The 21,725-nt window shown below is 40.6% G+C and overlaps 1 protein-coding gene across 1 annotated transcript in view; it reads right to left on the minus strand.

The window, feature by feature from the left end:
* SLC6A15 (solute carrier family 6 member 15) overlaps positions 1-21,430 on the minus strand; it is a 57,577-nt gene extending 36,147 nt beyond the window's left edge. Inside the window, exon 1 of the mRNA XM_061415658.1 lies at positions 21,148-21,430. The gene's annotated coding sequence lies outside the window, so the exon portion shown is untranslated. The remainder of the gene's footprint in view (positions 1-21,147) is intronic.
* Between the last annotated feature and the right edge of the window lie 295 nt (positions 21,431-21,725).

Below are 21,725 nucleotides of genomic sequence, written 5' to 3' on the forward strand. Positions count from 1 at the left end.
AAGCAGCTGCATTAGCTGTCATCATTACCAGGTAAGAGCCTCCTATCTACAATGGGGCAACGGATAGTCAAGAATTGGGTCAGAGAGTGTTTTGCTTATGTTCTCCTCTAGGAGTTTTATAGTTTCTGGTCTTACGTTTAGATCTTTAATCCATTTTGAGTTTATTTTTGTGTATGGTGTTAGAAAGTGTTCTAGTTTCATTCTTTTACAAGTGGTTGACCAGATTTCCCAGCCCCACTTGTTAAAGAGATCGTCTTTAATCCATTGTATATTCTTGCCTCCTTTGTCAAAGATAAGGTGTCCATATGTGCGTGGATTTATCTCTGGGCTTTCTATTTTGTTCCATTGATCTATATTTCTGTCTTTGTGCCAGTACCATACTGTCTTGATAACTGTGGCTTTGTAGTAGAGCCTGAAGTCAGGCAGGTTGATTCCTCCAGTTCCATTCTTCTTTCTCAAGATCGCTTTGGCTATTCGAGGTTTTTTGTATTTCCATACAAATTGTGAAATTATTTGTTCTAGCTCTGTGAAGAATACTGTTGGTAGCTTGATAGGGATTGCATTGAATCTATAAATTGCTTTGGGTAGTATACTCATTTTCACTATATTGATTCTTTCAATCCATGAACATGGTATATTTCTCCATCTATTAGTGTCCTCTTTGATTTCTTTCACCAGTGTTTTATAGTTTTCTATGTATAGGTCTTTAGTTTCTTTAGGTAGATATATTCCTAAGTATTTTATTCTTTCCGTTGCAATGGTGAATGGAATTGTTTCCTTAATTTCTCTTTCTGTTTTCTCATTATTAGCGTATAGGAACATAGGCAAAACACTCTCCGACATACATCACAGCAGGATCCTCTATGACCCACCTCCCAGAATATTGGAAACAAAAGCAAAAATAAACAAATGGGACCTAACTAACCTTAAAAGCTTCTGCACATCAAAGGAAACTATTAGCAAGGTGAAAAGACAGCCTTCAGATGGGAGAAAATAATAGCAAATGAAGCAACTGACAAACAACTAATCTCAAAAATATACAAGCAACTCCTACAGCTCAACTCCAGAAAAATAAATGACCCAATCAAAAAATGGGCCAAAGAACTAAATAGACATTTCTCCAAAGAAGACATACAGATGGCTAACAAACACATGAAAAGATGCTCAACATCACTCATTATCAGAGAAATGCAAATCAAAACCACTATGAGGTACCATTTCACACCAGTCAGGATGGCTGTGATCCAAAAGTCTACAAGTAATAAATGCTGGAGAGGGTGTGGAGAAAAGGGAAACCTCTCACACTGTTGGTGGGAATGCAAACTAGTACAGCCACTATGGAGAACAGTGTGGAGATTCCTTAAAAAACTGGAAATAGAACTGCCTTATGATCCAGCAATCCCACTGCTGGGCATACACACTGAGGAAACCAGAAGGGAAAGAGACACGTGTACCCCAATGTTCATCGCAGCACTGTTTATAATAGCCAGGACATGGAAGCAAGCTAGATGTCCATCAGCAGATGAATGGATAAGAAAGCTATGGTACATATACACAATGGAGTATTACTCAGCCATTAAAAAGAATACATTTGAATCAGTCCTAATGAGGTGGATGAAACTGGAGCCTATTATACAGAGTGAAGTAAGCCAGAAGGAAAAACACCAATACAGTATACTAACGCATATATATGGAATTTAGAAAGATAGTAACAATAACCCTGTGTAGGAGACAGCAAAAGAGACACTGATGTATAGAACAGTCTTATGGACTCTGTGGGAGAGGAAGAGGGTGGGAAGATTTGGGAGAATGGCATTGAAACATGTAAAATATCATGTATGAAACGAGATGCCAGTCCAGGTTTGATGCACGATACTGGATGCTTGGGGCTAGTGCACTGGGATGACCCAGAGGGATGGTATGGGGAGGGAGGAGGGTGGAGGGTTCAGGATGGGGAACACATGTATACCTGTGGGGATTCATTTTGATATTTGGCAAAACTAATACAATTATGTAAAGTTTAAAAAAAAAAACACAACTAAAAATAAAACTACTACATGATCAAAAAAAAAAAAAAAAGAATTGGGTCAAAAATACTGCCCGTGGGTCCAATACAGCCCACTGTCTGATTTTGTAAAGAGCATTTTATTGGCACATAGTCATGCCCACAAATCTACATATCTCCTATGGCTAATTTTGTGCTACAACAGTTGAATCACTTTGAATACATTGTAAAGCTTGAAATATTTACTATTGAAAATATTTAACAGCCACTGTGTATGCTCAGTCCTGTCCGATTCTTTGCAGCCCCATGGACTGTAGCCCGCCAGGCTCCTCTCCATGGAAATTTCCAGGCAATATTACTGGAGTGAGTTCCCATGTCCTCCTCCAGGGGATCTTCCCAACCCAGAGATGGAACCCAAGTCCCTTGAATCTCCTGCATTGGCTCTTTACCACTAGCGCCACTTGGGAAGCCTGAGAACCAGTCTTCCAGAGATTAAATCTGAATTGAAGAGGCAGAGTGCTCCAAGTCACTCCATATAATGCTCCATTTTCATGACACTAAGTTTTTTTTATCACATAGTATGACAAGATAGAAACCTTCCTATTCAAAGGTAAGATTATTTTCTAAGTAATTATGAGATTAGTTTCTAAGAATGAATGAGTTTTACAGAGAAACAGGGTGTGTAGTTGAGAGTACAGGGATAATAGTTGAGAGGGGAAAAAAAGCAAAAAATAAACGTAGTATATCAGGAAACAAAATTAATGAAACACAAAATAAAAGAAATAACAGATGTTTAGATAATAATAATTTCAAAAAGTAATGCAGAAATGTCTACACTGAGAAGTTACTGAGATAAAGACTCCTAGGGATTTCAAGCAGAAGCAGAAAGGAGAAATAAAAAGACTTCTCAGGATATTCAGTCACTTCTATAAAAGTGAAGAGAAAAAAAAATACTTGCTCTTCAGTTTTCACACTCAAGTATTTTATATTTCAATTATAAATGTCACAGGCAAATTGTCTAATCCATGAGAGATCTGATGAGCCCTACGGGGAGGGAGAGGAACAGGCTACATGATTGTGAAGCTTAGCCAACCAGGACAGAGACCCATGTTAAGTAATAGGAGTAAACATTAATTTAAACAAGGAAATAAGGTTCAAACGTAGGAATTTTATAGGGAGAAAAATATAAATATAATAAAAATTAAAATCCAAAAATAATCTAACTAACAAAATCAGGAATGTAAATGGGAGAAAGAAAGAAAGAAAGGTTTGGAAACGTGTTCATCTTTCATGGCAGAAGGCAAGTTACGATACTGTCTACATATGAGGGACTTCACTGGTGATCCAGTGGTTAAGATTCTGTACTTCCAATGCAGGGGACACCAGTTCCATCCCTGGTCGGGGAACTAAGATCCCATATTTTGTGTGGCATGGCCAGAAAAGAAGAAAATGTAAATATGAAATTCATGGTCCAAAAGTGGATTAATGACTGCACCTCTTCATGATTTCATATAATCCTTCTTATTTACTACTTTTAATGGGATCTTGTAGGAATTAATTTTACTGGTATGAAAAGACATGTATTGGTGCCAAACATTTACATCTAGGATATAGAAATAGACTGAGTTTAAATCCAAACTCTATCACTAATGGTTTTATGACCGTGGCTGAAATACTGAGTTAGCTAATAATAAAGAGCTTGGATAAATGCCAACACATTGAGAGTACTGTGTTTTCTTTTATAGCCATGATAATAGTCCGTCTTATGTTTATATTATATTACAAGTTTATTCTATTAAGGCTAATGTGAGTTCAAAGCAAATGCAATGTTTCGGGTATTTTTACACCCCCTTTTTTAAGGAAAGAAAACACAGTTTTCTCTCTGCATAGTAAATTACCTCAAAATTTAATAGCTTAACAAACAAAAACTGTATTTGCTCATGATTTTGTGAGTTAGCAATTTACGCTAGGCTTAAGATGGTCAGTTGCTTTGCTTCACTTGACTTGGGTTGCTTCTGCACTGTAGCCATCCCAACTCAAGTGGAGGAGGGTGGTCTAAGAGGGTGGAAATCACCTTCTGCAGGAGGCAGGAGATAGCCTATAAGTCCAGCTTCCCTGGTGACTCAGATGGTAAAGAATCTGCCTGCAATGTGGGAGACCTAGGTTTGATCCCTGGGTTGGGAAGATCCCCTGGAAAAGGGCATCGCAACCCACTCCAGCATTCTTGACTGGAGAATCCCATGGACAGAGGAGCCTGGCGGGCTACAGTCTATGGGATCACAAAGAGTCAGACATGACTGAGCCACTAAACCTATAAGTCAGCGCACTTTGGTCCTCCTACACACGGTCTCTCCAATGTGTAGAGTGTCAACCTGTTCCCATGACAAGCTCAGAGTTCCAACTCTAGCCAAAAGGGCTCAGCACACAAGCACTAGTAAAGCCTGTTTGAGTCATAACTGCTGATGTCTCACTGCCCAAAGCAAGTTACACAGCTAAGTCTGGATGACTTGAGCATAAACAAACTCCGGGTTTTGATGAAAGGAGCAATAAAGTAAATTTGCTATAGCAGGTATGAGTATAGGGAAGACAGAAGTACTGCTATCACTTGGAAAATAATCTGCATTTATCCACTTAGATTTCCTTTCCCTGGATTTTGAATCTTGAGGACAGGAACAAAGAGATCAAAAAGTTGGCATCTCACTTAATTCCAAAGGCATTATGCCCAGGCTGTAACTACTACAGTAGTCATGGATCCTGCTTCCTGGTTTTCAGAACTGTTCTCATTCTTGCCCTTTCCTTTCTTTTTTTTTTTTTTTTTTGCCTTGTTGCATTTCTTTTTTTTTTTTTTAAATTTTTAAAATTTTTAATTTTTTTTTTAAATTTCAGGTATACACGTGCTCCCCATCCTGAACCCTCCCCCCTCCCCATACCATCCCCCTGGGCCGTCCCAGCGCACCAGCCCCAAGCATCCAGCATCGTGCACTGAACCTGGACTGGCATCTCGTTTCATACATGACATTTCACATGTTTCAATGCCATTCTCCCAAATCTTCCCACCCTCTCCCTCTCCCACAGAGTCCATAGATGTCCATCAGCAGATGAATGGATAAGAAAGCTGTGGTACATATACACAATGGAGTATTACTCTGCCCTTTCCTTTCTTATTGCCAAGCACCCCACTGTTTCTTTGAGCCCCTGTGACCCTGTCAATATTCCTTTTTTTCTTTCTTAGCCAGCATAAGTTTCTGTATCTTGCAAACAAAAAACCTCATTAGACACTATTCTAAATCACCTATTATAAATGTAAATATACCTATTAAAATAATACACCCATTATAAATGTAATAGGTGTGTCATTACCATTTATTTATTCTATGTAAAGACTTATACATTAAAATGTTTGAAATGTTACAGTATTTAATTTGGACTTATCTTTACATTTTTCTCATTCTCCTGTTTTTGTATTGTTTAATATCTTCATGTGTAACTTTTCAGAAAAAAAAATCTATTTTAAACACTTAAAACAAGATTCAAAACCTTTTAAAATCAACATAGTAAATGTTTAATTTGTGGTTCTAGCCCTAACCATTTTAAATATGTTTTCCCTTTTTTAAGATTGTTTCATTGCCCCTCCACATAAATTCTGAAATCAGCTTGTCAATTTCTATCCCAAAAAACAGTCTGCTGGAATTTTGAATGGGTTTACATTGACTGAGTCTACAGACCCATTTGGGGAACAGTGACATCTTAAAAAAATTGAGCTTTCCAATCTATGTACTTAGTATAGCATTCCATTTACTTGTATCTGCTTTAATTTCTATCCCGGAAAAAAAAATGATTTTTTTAATACAAGGTTTCTATCCTGTTGCTGCTGCTGCTAACTCATCTCAGTAGTGTCTGACTCTGAAGCCCACCAGGCTCCTCTGTCCATGGGATTCTCTAGGCAAGAATACTGGAGTGGGTTGCCATGCCCACCTCCAGGGGATCTTCCCACCCAGGGAAGGAACCCACATTTCTTGCAGGTCCTGCATTGCAGGTAAATTCTTTGCTGCTGAGCCACCGGGGAAGCCCTTTCTTTCCTGCAATAATGCCAATCAAGTTTTTATTTTTTAAAGATCATTTAGGATTTTTATATACATGTCATTGGTAAATAGACAGTTTTTTCTCTCATTGCTTATCTTAATTTCTTTGTCTTGACTTATTTTCTGGCTAGGACATCTACCACAATTTTGAACAGAAGTGTTAAGAGCAGACTTCTTCATCTATGCCCTGATGTTAGTGGGGAAGTACTCAGTATTTTACTGTTAGGTACACTGTTAGTGATGGATTTTTTTTTTCCAATTAGGTCCTTTAACTGTTTAGTCATAGTTCAGGGATTTTTTTTTTTTTTTTGAATCATGCATAACTGTTGACTTTTGTTATATAATTTCCTGCTTTTATTAAGATAATCACATAACTTCTTAATCTGTTCATGTAAAGTATTATATTGTTTGGTTTAACACCTTTCATTATGGGATAAACCATACTTGGTCTAGATTTATTACCCTTTTTAATATATTATTGAATTAAATTGCTAATGTTTTGGTAAGGATATTTTTCAACTATATTCATGGAAAGTGGATCTATAAAATTTTTTTTTCTTAAGCAATATATTTTCCTTCTCTGTTTTTCGTGGACCCCTAAAGAAGAGTTTTCAAATAGAGTTTTTATTTTCTGAGAGAATATATGGAGGATTAGTTTTACTTCTTCCTAAACATTTGCAGCACTCACCAATAAAACCATCTAGGCCTGGAGTTTTCTTTTTTGCAATATTTGAAATCAAAAATTCAATTTATTTTATTGATATATAGCTACTTAGGTTTTCTTTTCTTTTTTCACTGTTTTAGTTTCAGTTAGTTGTGTTTTTCAAAGAATCTATATTATTTAAATTGTCAAATTTATTGGCAGCACAGTGTGATTCAAAATATTCCCCAGAATTATTTAACGTCTATAGGATTTGTAGTCTTATATCATTTGCATCCCTGTTATAGATAATAGGTATTTTCTCTGCCTTTGTCTTTATTAGTCTTGCTAAAAATTTCACTGTAGAATTAACTCAAAATAGATATAACTCACCATACAATCAACACAATTCTTGCTCCCTCTTTTAAGACTTTTTAACTACTGTTGTTACAAAATCTTTTGAAATTATAGTAGACACTAATTAATATTTCCAGTGAAAATATGAAAAATCCCAAAGTAGGAGGAAGGCACTCGCATCTGAGATATGCATTAAAAAAAATGACAAAAAAAATCACAGAACCAATCAAAAGGAGGAGACTATTATTACAAGTGAAATACAAAGTAACAACTTAAACTTGTTAATATATGTTTTACCCAAAAAGGTGGGCTATAACATATCTATCAGAATGGCATAAATAAATACATGATGACACCAACAATTTGTGAGGATGTAAAGAAACTAGATCAATCACACATTGCTTGAGCACCAAAGAATTGATGCTTTTGAACTGTGGTGTTGGAGAAGACTCTTGAGAGTCCCTTGGACTGCAAGGAGATCCAATCAGTCCATTCTGAAGGAGACCAGCCCTGGGATTTCTTTGGAAGGAATGATGCTAAAGCTGAAACTCCAGTACTTTGGCCACATCATGAGAAGAGTTGACTCATTGGAAAAGACTCTGATGCTGGGAGGAACTGGGGGCAAGAGGAAAAGGGGACGACAGAGGATGAGATGGCTGGATGGCATCACTGACTCAATGGACATGAGTCTGTGTGAACTCCAGGAGTTGGTGATGGACAGGGAGGCCTGGCATGCTGTGATTCATGGTGTCCCAAAGAGTCGGACAGGACTGAGCGACTGAACTGAACTGAACTGAATAGAAATGTAAAATAATATAGCTACTCAAAAAAAAATAGCTGCCAGTTTCTTTCAGCACTAATAATAGCGTTACCAGGGTGACTACCATTTTGTATTCTTAGGCGTATATCCCAGAGAAATAAAAATTTATTTTCAAGCAGAAACTTATAAATAAATGTTCATAAAAAACTTTAATCGTAATGGCCCCAAACAGAAACTACCCCCCAGTGTCCTTCAATGGATGCATGGCTAAACAAACCAGAGTACATCCACATTATGAACTATCAGCCATAAAAAGGAAAGAAGTATCGATACATGCAAAACCCTGGATGAACTTCCAGCAAATGATGCTTAATGAGGGGCGTGGTGAAAGTATTATTCTCTCAGTCATGTCTGACTCTTTGTGACCCCATGGACTGTAGCCTGCCAGGCTCCTCTGTCCTTGGCAATTCTCCAGGCAAGAATACCGGAGTGGGTAAAATGGTGGGGGGAGCCAATCTGAAAAGGATGCATATTTCATGATTCAATTTATAAAGCATTTGTAAAATTAAATAATGACAGAGATGAACCACAGGGGTTCCTAGGAATTATGGTAGGGAAGGACAGGTGGGTGGAGAAGGCAATGGCACCCCACTCCAGTACTCTTGCCTGGAAAATCCCATGGATGGAGGAGCCTGGTGGGCTGCAGTCCATGGGGTCCCTAAGAGTTAGACACGACTGAGCGACTTCACTTTCACTTTTCACTTCCATGCATTGGAGAAGGAAATGGCAACCCACTCCAGTGTTCTTGCCTGGAGAATCCCAGGGACGGTGGAGCCTGATAGGCTGCCGTCTATGGGGTCGCACAGAGTCGGACATGACTGAAGCGACTTAGCAGCAGCAGGACAGGTGCGTGTGCTATAAAAGAGCATGAGGGAATCTTGTAAAATGGTACCATTTAGTGTCTTCATGGTGATAAGGGTTACATGAGGATATACATGTGATAAAATTGCAAAGAACTACACATACATACACACACATATAGAAAAAAAGGGCTGTGTAATCCGGAAAAGCTCTGTGAATTATACCAGTATCAATATGCTGTTTTGATATTGTACTCTACTTTTATATCAGATTATAAAGTGGGAAGGCCAGGAGAAGGATACACAGGACTCCCCTTTGCACCTTCCTGTGAGCCTGCAATTATTTCAAAGTTAATTGTAAAGTGATTTCTAGAAACTGAAATGTATTTCTGTTGACTTCCATGAACCAAGCACAGATCATATATCTTACTTAACTGTTTCAAAAAGTCCTTTAAACATTTTAAAAATATACAAAAGTCTTTTGAACATGTAAACTTTTATTAATATATTCAGGACACCTCAGATTTAGACACTGTATTCATTTCCTGAGGCTTCTGTAACAAAATCAAATTTCGTGGCTTGAAACAACAGAAATCTAATTTTTCAAAACTCCTGGAAGCCAGAGAGTCAAAATCAGCTTCAATGAACCAAAATCAAGGTGTTGGCAGGCCTGCGCTCCCTCAGGAGGCTCTAGGGGGAAAATCTGTGCCTGGTCTCTTCTAACTTCTGGAGCGGCCTTTGTCACTTCACTCACAGCCACACCACTCCAATGTACAGCTTCGTGCTCACAGTGTCTCCTCCTCTTCTGTGTGTGTCTAATCTCCTTCTGCTTCTTTCAGATATGGACATTTGTAATGGCAAGGCATGTAGGGCCCATCTAGACATTTGGGGATAATCTTTTCATATGAAGGTAATTTCTGCAATGACTCTTTTTCCAGTTATGGTAACATTCACAAGCACCAGGAATTAAGAGGTAGACATATTTTTAGGAGTTATTAGTAGCCTATTATAGGCACAAAACAGTCAGTCCTAACTGGAGAAGGAAATGGCAACCCACTCCAGTATTCTTGCCTGGAGAATCCCAGGGACAGAGGAGCCTGGCAGGCTACAGTCCATGGGATAGTAAAAAGTTGGACACGACTGGGCGACTTTCACACAGTCAATCCTAAAGGAAATCAACCCTGAATATTCACTGGAAGGACTAATGCTGAAGCTGAAGCTCCAATAATTTGACCACCTGATGCAAAGAGTTGACTCACTGGAACACCCTGATGCTGAGAAAGATTGAAGGCAATAGGAGAAAGGGGCAGGAGAGGATGAGATGGTTAAATAGCATCACTGACTCAATGGACATGAATCTAAGCGAACTCTGGGAAATAGTGAAGCACAGGGGAAGCTGGCATGCTGTAAAGAGGGGTTGCAAAGAGTCGGACATGACTCAGCAACTGAAAAAAAAAGGCATATATTATTGTACTACATTTATTTATATATTTGTATTTTCGTGCTTTATGGAAAAAATGAATTTGAAAGCATTTAACATGTTTTATTGTCATCATCCTAGAATGTCAAGTATGATCTTAGATATTTCCTATAACAGAAAACAAAAACAAACATTAAGAATTCCTCCCAATGCTGTATTATCCCTGTTACTCATTTTGTTAAAAGATGGAGTCTATTTCCTTCTTTTAATTCTGGGCTGGGCTTGAACTTACTTTGGCCATTAGAATGCAGAAGTGAACCTATGCTAGTTACAAAGCTAGGTCTAAAGAAACCTGGCAATTTCTGCTTTGAATTCTTGGAAGCCAGACTCAATACTAAAAAGTCCATCTGCCCTGTTAGAAATCCCACATGGAGAGAGAGAGAAAGATAAATTCAATCAGTCACCAATTGTATCAGCCATCTGAGCTAAACCCACAGGCAGGAGAACAAAGATTCTGACATTCTAGTCAAAGTTAAATTGCCAGTTAATATCAACTAGAACAGATAAAGCAGCTAGCTGAGCCCAATGAACATAGAGAATAATGAAAAAGATAAACATTATTGTTTCAAGTCACTACAATCCCAAGAAGGTAACAGAAGGTGAAAGCTACTTTAAAAACCTACTTAGAAAAAATAAAAATAAAAAAGGATAGTTAGCTATATAGCATATGTTCAGTTCAGTTCAGTTCAGTTGATCAGTCAATTCAAAATCTTTTCAACCCCATGAATCTCAGCACACCAGGCCTCTTTGTCCATCACCAACTCCAGGAGTTTACCAAACTCATGTCCATCGAGTCGGTGATGCCATCCAGCAATCTCATCCTCCGTTGTCCCCTTCTCCTCCTGCCCCCAATCCCTCCCAGCATTAGGGTCTTTTCCAATAAGTCAACTCTTTGCATGAGGTGGCCAAAGTGCTGAAATTTCAGCCTCAGCATCAGTCCTTCCAATGAACACCCAGGACCGATCTCCTTTAGAATGGACTACTTGGATCTCCTTGCAGTCCAAGGGACTCTCAAGACTCCAACACCACAGTTCAAAAGCATCAATTCTTCGGCCCTCAGCTCTCTTCACAGTCCAACTCTCACATTCATACATGACCACTGGAAAAACCATCGCCTTGACTAGATGGACCTTTGTTGGCAAAGTAATGTCTCTGCTTTTGAATATGCCATCTAGGTTGGTCATAACATTCCTTCCAAGGAGTAGGAGTCTTTAAATTTCATGGCTGCAATCACCATCTGAAGTGACTTTGGAGCCCAAAAAAATAAAGTCTGACACTATTTCCACTGTTTCCCCATCTATTTCCCATGAAATGATGGGACCGGATGCCATGATCTTCGTTTTCTGAATGTTGAGCTTTAAGCCAACATTTTCACTCTCCTCTTTCACTTTCATCAAGAGGCTTTTTAGTTCCTCTTCACTTTCTGCCATAAGGGTGGTGTCATCTGCATATCTGAGGTTATTGATATTTCTCCTGGCAATCTTGATTCCAGCTTGTGCTTCTTCCAGCCCAGCGTTTCTCATGATGTATTCTGCATATAAGTTAAAAAAGCAGGCTGACAATATACAGCCTTGATGCACTCCTTTACCTATTTGGAACCAGTCTGTTGTTCCATGTCCAGTTCTCAATGTTGCTTCCTGACCTGCATACAGAATTCTCAAGAGGCAGGTCAGGTGATCTGGTATTCCTGTCTCTTTCATAATTTTCCACAGTTTATGGTGATCCACACAGTCAAAGGCTTTGGTATAGTCAATAAAGCAGAAATAGATGTTTTTCTGGAACTTTCTTGTTTTTTCGATGATCCAGCGGATGTTGGTAATTTGATCTCTGGTTCCTCTGCCTTTTCTAAAACCAGCTTGAACATCTGAACTCCTTATTGCCAAATTCAGACTTAAATTGAAGAAAGTAGGGAAAACCACTAGACCATTCAGGCATGACCTAAATCAAATCCCTTATGATTACACAGTGGAAGTGAGAAATAGATTTAAGGGACTAAATCTGATAGACAGACTGCCTGATGAACTATGGACGGAGGTTCGTGACTGTACAGGAGACAGGGATCAAGACCATCCCCATGGAAAAGAAATGCAAAAAAGCAAAATGGCTGTCTGGGGAGGCCTTACAAATAGCTGTGAAAAGAAGAGAAGCGAAAAGCAAAGGAGAAAAGGAAAGATATAAGCATCTGAATGCAGAGTTCCAAAGAATAGCAAGGAGAGATAAGAAAGCCTTCCTCAGGGATCAATGCAAAGAAATAGAGGAAAACAATAGAATGGGAAAGACTAGAAATCTCTTCAAGAAAATTAGAGATAACAAGGGAACATTACATGCAAAGATGGGCTCGATAAAGGACAGAAATTGTAGGGATCTAACAGAAGCAGAAGATATTAAGAAGAGGTGGCAAGAATACACAGAAGAACTGTACAAAAAAGATCTTCACGACCCAGATGATCACAATGGTGTGATCACTCACCTAGAGCCAGACATTCTGGAATGTGAAGTCAAGTGGGCCTTAGAAAGCATCACTATGAACAAAGCTAGTGGAGGTGATGGAATTCCAGTTGAGCTCTTTCAAATCCTGAAAGATGATGCTGTGAAAGTGCTGCACTCAATATGCCGTCAAATTCGAAAACCTCAGCAGTGGCCAAAGGACTGGAAAAGGTCAGTTTTCATTCCAATCCCAAAGAAAAGCAATGCCAAAGAATGCTCAAACTACTGCATAATTGTACTCATCTCACATGCTAGTAAAGTAGTGCTCAAAATTCTCCAAGCCAGGCTTCAGCAATACGTGAACCGTGAACTTCCAGATGTAGCATATGTAGCAATTGATAACTGCCAAAGGGGGAGATAAACTGAATAGTCATTGAATTTAACTGAAAGTAAAAATACTTAACTAAATATAAAATATTTTCCAAGGAACTATTCACAATGGGGTTACACCTGTATAAAAAGGGTGTGGTTTAAGTTTTTAAACCCATGCAGTGATTTTCTTTTAACCACAATTTAAATATTAGCCTTGAAAGACACATTTTAATTACCCTAATACAAAAACTAGCTCAAAGTGAATCATGGAGTTAAATGTAAAACATCAAACTATAAAACTTAAAAAAAGAAAAAAAAACATCAGAGATGTTTGAAGTATAGAGCTAAGCAAAGAGTTCTTAGACATGACACCAAAATGGACTTCAAAATTTTTTAATCTGCTCAATTAAAGAATCTATTATTTGGATGAAAAAATAAGCTAAAGACTTATTTTGCAAAGCTAAAATATTTGCAAACCATGACCCCAAGGGGGAAAAAAAAACAGTATTTAGGATCTATAAGAACTCATAAAACTCATCATTTAAAAATTATTCAGAAAACAGACAAGGGACATGAAGGAACATGTCACTGAACATGATGTATGAAGGGACATTTCACTGAATATGATGTATGGATGGCAAAAGAACACGTGAAATATGGTTTGTCATTATCAGTTACCATTAGGAAATGGTAACTAAAACTACAATGCAATGTCACTGCACAGATCGGGATGGGTAAAATAGAGTGACAACCAAATCCTGCAAGGATACAGAGCAAATGGTTCATTCATACCTGGGGAGTGAAAATGTAACATGGTGCAGCTTTCCAGAAAACAATGTATGCAACTCCCATATGCAACTACCCAGCAGTTGACCTCCTGGACATTTATCCTGCAGAAAGGAAAAGTTAGGTTCCATAAAATCTATAAACAACTGTCTATAGCAGCTTTATTCATAACAGCCCTAAACTGCAACAACTCAGATGTCATTCAAAGAGTGAATGATTAAAGAAACTCTGGTAAATCCATACCATAAAATACTACTCAGAAAAAAAAAAAAAAAACTACCAATACACACAACAGCTTAGATGAATCTACAGACAATTATGCTGAATGGAAGAAGCCAATCCCAAAAGGGTGCATACTTACTATATGATTCTACTTACACAACATTCTTGAAAAGACAAGACAACAAACATGAATAATAGATTAGTGATTACCATAATTTAAGGAGAGATTGGGGACAGGAAAGAAGTGGTTGTGCTTATGAAAGGGCCACAGAGGGATCCTTACAGTGATGGAACTATCCTGCATGCTGCTTTATCAATGTCAATATTCTAATTACGATTTGTAGTATAGTTTTGCAAAATGTTACACTTGCATAAAACTGTATAAAGGGCACACAAGGACTCTCTGTATTATTTCTTACAAACATATATTATCTTATATAATTATTTCTTAACAACTACATATGAATCTATAACCATCTCAATTTTTTCCTTTAAAATATCTGTCAACTCACTAAAATATGCATTTTTATACTGATATAACTGGTTAATTTTAGTGAATTCATTAAATCCCATGTGCTGCCCTAATACAATTTTATTACTAAGAATACTGAATATAGGAAACTTCTTTAAATTTAGAAACTACAAAAATCAGAGTCAAAATATCCATTGACTTTTATACCTTACTCATTTGATGGCATCTGATGCCTAGAAACTGTTTTCCCAAGAGTATCTTTTATTTGCTACTGGCTTCACTTAAGAATATTTTAAAATCTATATTTAGAATAAGTAACATAGTAAACCATTTGCCTTTTTGCATTTCTTTTTCTTGGGGATGGTCTTGACCACTGCCTCCTGTACAATGTCACGAACCTCCATCCATACTTCTACAGGCACTCTATCAGATTTAATCCCTTGAATCTATTTGTCACTTCCAATGTATAATCCTATTGACTATGCCAAAGCCTGACTGTGTAGATCACAACAAACTTAAAAATTCTTAAAGAGGTGGTAATATCAGACCATCTGACCTGCCTCCTGAGAAATCTGTACGCAGGTCAAGAAGCACCAGAACTAGACATGAGACAACAAACTGGTTCAAATTTGGGAAAGGAGTACATCAAGGCTGTATATTGTCACCCTGCTTATTTAACTTATACGTAGCATATCTCATAAGAAATGCTGAACTGGATGAAGCACAAGCTGGAATCAAGATTGTGGAGAGAAATATCAACAACCTCAGATATGCAGATGACACCACACTTATGGCAGAAATCGAAGAACTAAAGAGCCTTTTGATGAAAGTGAAAGAGGAGCATGAAAAAGTTGGCTTGAGAAAACTAAGATCATGGCATCTGGTCCCATCACTTAATGGGAAATAGATGGGGAAATAATGGAAACAGTGAGAGACTTTATTTTTTTTTTTGGGGGGGGGATTCAAAAATCACCACAGATGGTGACTGCAGCCATGAAATTAAAAGACGCTTGCTCCTTGGAAGAAAAGTTATGACCAACCTAGACAGCATATTAAAAAGCAGAGACATTACTTTACCAACAAAGGTCCATCTAGTCAAAGCCATGGTTTTTCCAGTAGTCATGTATGGATGTGAGAGTTGGACTGTGAAGAAAGCTGAGCGCCAAAGAATTGATGCTTTTGAACTGTGGTGTTGGAGAAGACTCTTGAGAGTCCCTTGGACTGCAAGGAGGTCCAGCCAGTCCATCTTAAAGGAAATCAGTCCTGAATATTCATTGGAAGCACTGATGCTGAAGCTGAAACTCCAATACTTTGACCACCTGATGTGAAGAGCCGACTCATTTGAAAAGAGCCTGATGCTGGGAATGATTGAACTCCATAGGAGAAGGGGAAGACAGAGGATGAGTGGCTGGATGGCATCACCGACTCAATGGACAGGAGTTTGAGCAAGCTCCAGGAGTTGGTGATGGACAGGGAAGCCTGGCGAGCTGCAGTCCATGGGGTTGCCAAGAGTTGAACACAACTGAGTGACTGAACTGAATTGAACTGACTGAACACAGTAAAATGGTAGGCACAGAGTGAAAAATGTCTTCCCACTCTTTTTTCAGAGCACATCTAGCCCCACCCCTATCTTTCTATGTCACCAAATTCCTCCACAGATATTTGGTATATAATCAAGTTAATATGCACATTAAAAGCTACTATGTTTTCTTTCCATCTACCCGTGTTTTTTACATCACTATTACTGTATACTATATGTATTATTCTGCAGCTTGATTTTTCACTTTAAAGATCTTTTAAAACTTTTGCTCTCAATAGCTTATTGTGTGTGTGTGTGTTTAATGATCATATGATAGCTCATGGGATGAGAATGTCATATACAGGTTATTTCTAAATGTTTGCTTCAAATAGTCAAGCAACTCACTTTATGTATCTGTAGAATAAATTCCTAGAAGTGGAACTGCTTGATCAAAAGGTATATACTTTTATCATTTTAGTAAAAATTGACAATCTACCCTTTATAAAAGCTGTCTCAATTTGCACTACCAAAAGCAAAGTATCATAGTTCCTGGTTCCCTCTGTCTTCTTCAGTAGAGTGAGTAATCTTTTTGATCTTTGCCAATCTGATAGGTGAAAAAGCTTCCAAGTTAAACATTCTATTCAAAGATGGCCATCAATTAATCTTATGTGAAAGGATATAAGGGCACATTGCTGCTGCTGCTGCTAAGTCGCTTCAGTCATGTCCGACTCTGTGCGACCCCATAGAGGGCAGCCCACCAGGCTCCCCGGTCCCTGGGATTCTCCAGGCAAGAACACTGGAGTGGGTTGCCATTTCCTTCTCCAATGCAGGAAAGTGAAAAGTGAAAGTGAAGTTGCTCAGTCATGTCTGACTCTTAGCGACCCCATGGACTGCAGCCTACCAGGCTCCTCCATCCATGGGATTTTCCAGACAAGAGTACTGGAGTGGGTTGCCATTGCCTTCTCCGAAGGGCACATTAACCACACGTAAATAAACTGACCTTCAAAATTGAAAACAGTTCTATCCTATATCAACAGTTCTATAAAACAGTTCTATCCTATCATATAGGATAGTCCTATCCTATATGCTTGTGTGGGTGCTCAGTCGCTAAGTTGTGTCCAATTCTTTGTTAGCTTACAGACTTCAGAGTGACAGGCTCCTCTATGCACGGGATTTTCCAGGCAAGAATACTGAAGTGGGTTGCCATGCCCTCCTCCAGGGGATCTTCCCAACCCAGGGACTGAACCTCCATCTCCTGTGTCTCCTGCAATGGCAGGTGGATTCTTTACCACTGAGTCATTTGGAAAGCCCAGTATATCAAGTGGTAGTGTGCATTTAAAACTACCATGTACCATACTCTAGGGCTTGCTGTTCAGCAAGAAACATGAGACAATTATTATTGGTCAAAGTTAATGTATAAGCAGATAAATTTGTTTATTAAAAATTATTTACTCACTATATCCACAAGAGTAGTTAGGACTTGTTTTAAGTTACAGGCAAAACTGGAAATAAACCTAAGGATTCCTGCTATGTAACCTTGAATGTTTGCACACATGAGACTATGCTCATGGATTTTGTTAATAATACCATCTGCTCAGAAACTATTTTAAAATTGACTTTGCATAGGAATATATTAACACAGCCCATCATGTATATGTATACAGTAATAAAGGGGTTAAAGAACTCTTCAAAAGAAGTTGAGAAGTAAATTAAGAAGTGAAAGTTTGTGGTGCTTTTCATCACCAAAAGTCAGGTCTATCATTCTAAGTCAATGATTTTTTAATTACCTGTATGATAACCCCAGAGTTCAAAGGAATGCAAATTTATTGTCATCTCAAACAAAAGTCTTATGTTATGACAGGGGAAGCCTATTTTCTAATATGTACCCAGCAAAATTTGAACTGTGATCACTGGGTAAACTAATACTTTTGAAGTTTAGGTTTTACTAATTATTTTAACTTAATTTAAAATTTCAATAACAACTAAGGCATCTCACCTGATTACTGGTATCTCAAATAGCTACCATCCAATTTAAAAATTCTTTACTATTTGCTATGGTTTGAATGTTTGAGTCCTCCCTCCATCCCATATATGTTGAAATTCTAACCTCAATGTGATGGTATTAAGAGGTGAAGCCTTTAGGGGTTAATAACAGCCTCTAGAGAACTAACTAGCCTGTTCCACCATGTGAGAACACAGTGAGAAAGCATCATCTATGTACCAGGAAGCAGGCTCCCACCAGACATGGAATCTGATGCACCTTGATCTTGAACCACCCTCTAGAACTGTGACAAATAAATTTCTTTTATTTATAAGCCATCCAGCTTATGGTAATTTGTTATAGCAACTTGAACTAGACTGACAGTATTTCTGATTTATTTATTGGATGACATAGCACTTATTTCCTAAAAACATAAATACCTTTCTTAATACTATTAAAATACAGTATCAAGTTACATATATTTAAATATAAAGTGAAAGTCGCTCAGTCGTGTTAGACTGCCACCCCATCGACTGTAGCCGCCTGGCTCCTCTGTCGATGGAATCCTCCAGGCAAGAATACTGGAGTGTGTTTTCATTTCCTTCTCCAAGGGCTTTTCCAACCCAGGGATTGAAACCGGGTCTCCTGCATTGCAGGCAGATTCTTTACCATCTGAGTCACCAAAGTAATTCTCAAATCAAGTATATAACGTGCAATCAGAAAAAGAAAACTTGTCAACAAACGATGAGGTTGTCTTCCTTGTAAAACACGTAATTCCTGTCTTTCTGGGGGGAAAAAAAAAACGCACGGTGCTCTTTTCACTTGTTGGCAAAGTCAAAGAATTCAGTAATATATTGATAATATATTTTACGCTAACCAATATAGATGGATCATTGATCATGTAAGAAGCAAAAGTCACTCATATTCACACACACACACAAAAGACTATTTTGCTGGTTGAATATTCCATATTTAATAAGAGAAATCCACACACCCTCGAGTCCATCAACAAGTATTTATTAAACACCTACTACAAGTCCAACCCAATACTAGACGTTGAAGACAAGCTGGAGTGTGGTTCTTGCAGAACTGAGACTAGGCGATTGGGTTATTCGTCAGAAAATGATATTTCTTAAAGCAAACACATTGTTCCCTGTGTTCTGGGACGACAACCAGGCAATGACAGGTATAAGACTGCTTTAAAAACTGGGAGACAAAAAGCCTAAACGTAGCACAGAACGCAACTCCTCCGGTCCTCTCCTGTTGCTGGGCAGTGAACCAAACAAACGGCGCAGCCTGAGCCTGAGTGTACCTTTAAGACCTGGAGGGGAAACGGCCGGTCCGAGGAGAACGGTTGCAGCCTCATTTGCATAAGCACCCAAACACTGCTGACGTCACCGCGCCGAGTGCCGACCCCGCCTCGTCCTACTCCACTGTTTTTCCCCGAGGTGAGAGAATGGATCCGGGAGAACTCAGCGCCAGAGAGCGCGAGCCCGGGTTCCGCGCTCGCTGTGGACGCGCCACGCACGCCGCTTCTCTGCTCAACGGAAAGAGATTCCCGCCGCTGCGGCCTCTTGAGAGCGGGTGGGTCACACCTGTCCCCAGAACAGGTCGGACGTTTTTGATCCATTTATATTTACAAGGCGCGTTCCGACGTAAAGTCTCAAAACGGTCCTCTTGCCCAGGACACGCACAAACCCGCCGAGTTCGTGAAACGTAGAAACGGTCTGGGTTTCCAATCTCTGCCATCCTCTCCTTTAAATCCCAGCACCGACACCCTCACCAACACCCTCTCCAGTTCCTGGAGGCGCAGAAACCCACAAGCTGTGCTTTTCTTGGGGAGCCGCGCGTGCCTGGTGCGGGAGAAAGGCCCCACTTTGGGACCATTTAACGCAGGATGCCTCGGGCAAAAGGGAGCGGGGGTCACGTGAAACCACCCCGCCTTAGGTAGTCGCCTTCAGCAGTTGCAAAAGCCCCCAAAAGCGAATGAGGAATGAGATTGGCTCCTCTCCCCGCCCCACCGCCCACCCGCACGAAGATCGGCTTCCAACTCACCTAGAACCTTGGAAGCGCCTTGCTCCACTCCGACCCTCGCAACTTTCCGACTGGCCCAGTCGGACCCCACCCTGCGGCCAGCCCTAATTTGACTTGGTAACAACTAGTCTCTCGGGGATGCTGCGGTCACAAGAAGGAAGGAAGGATGGCGGCACGTTTCGACCCATGTGCTTCCCCGTTACGCGCCGCTCCTAGCCCCCACTCCCCACCCTGACTGTGCACAGGTGCAGGACGCAGAGCCGGAAGGGTCGCCCGCCCGCCGAGCCCAGCTTGGCCCTCCCGGGGCTTTGGAGCCGTCCTGCCTCCCCTCACCCCCCGGACACATCCAGAGTCCTTCCCAGCATTCAGGCATCAATTCCGCTCGCTTCCCGGGTCCCGGGCTACAGGGTGCCTAGTGGTGAGCCCCACCCTACCTAAACCGTGCCCTCAGTGGTAGGAGCGTGTCCTCACCCTCAGGGTGCCTTGGCCGGGCGCCTCTGGGCTGTTTCCAAGTGCCGACAGTAGCAGCAGTGGCCAGAGAGTTGGGCCAGGTGGCTGTGACCCGCGGGCGCGAGGAGCCGTCTGGAGAGCAGGCGCTGCTGGCCGAGGGCGGGCCCGGAGTCTGGGTGGAGGGGGGTCGCTGTCCTGCCGGCCGGGGCCAGGAGAGACTCGTGAGCGTCTGTGTGTCGGCCAGGGAGAGAGCACGGGATGCAGGCGCGCGGGTGCGTGCGCGCGGGTGTGTGTGTGTGTGTGTGTGTGTGTGTATGAGTGAGGGTGTGACGGAGGCGCCCACGTGCCCGGCCCGCCCGAGCTGCGGCCGCCGACAGGCTGCGGGGGAGGGAGAGGCTGCGGGCGCCAGGGGACACGAGGCAGGTCGCCCGGTCGGGCGCCGCACCTCCCCGCCCCGCCGCCTCCTGACGCAGAGGCCGCTGCGGCTGCCTCGCCGCGTCCTCGCTGCGCTCCGGGCGGGGGCGGGATGGACTCGGGGAAAGCCGGCTGCAAAGCAAAACAAAACAAGTCCCGCCCTGCCATCCCTCCCGTCCTTGCCCAACCCATGCAACCGAGAGGATGGGCACCACTTGCCCGCCCCCCTCTCCCCACCACCACCCAGCCTTTGTCTCAGCCGGGATAACAATAGAAATGGTCCTACCTCACACCCTTTGAATGTTCTCCGAATGTCGGCGACCGGACGGGAAGCAGTGAGTGACCCAAAGAACCCTTTTTCCCTAGCTTTCTCGCCAAGCCGGTCATTTACATCTTTCACACAGGAAAACACTCTGGGCATTTGCTTCTCCATCAGGCGGTGGCTTGATAGCGCTCAGGGATTCTGGCCAAATTACGGCTTTTTAAGGGAGCCGGTGTTCACCGTATGTAGGTTCCTTAGCATCCTGTTTGTTTCCAAGGGGTCTTATTATGAGATGAAACCTGAATCATCTCTCTTAGCAATGAAGACATACTAATGAAGCCACGTGGAGAATTCCTAAAATATACATCACTGAGCACAAAAGCCTAGCCTACTTTTGAAAATGGCTGAATCTTCCCCTAGGCAGAACATATACTCTAGAGATTAAATTTTAGGTCCCTGAAACTTTAAAATTTGAAAGAAATGCAAAATGAACGTAAAATATGCTGCAAGGGTTTAGTGTCTTGTCGAAGGACATTTCCCTCTTCTAGGTGATTGATATTACCATTGAAAAGAAAAGAAAAGAAAACTTTGTGTACTTTTAG

Source organism: Bos javanicus, chromosome 5, assembly GCF_032452875.1.
Source record: "Bos javanicus breed banteng chromosome 5, ARS-OSU_banteng_1.0, whole genome shotgun sequence".
NCBI lineage: Eukaryota > Metazoa > Chordata > Mammalia > Artiodactyla > Bovidae > Bos > Bos javanicus.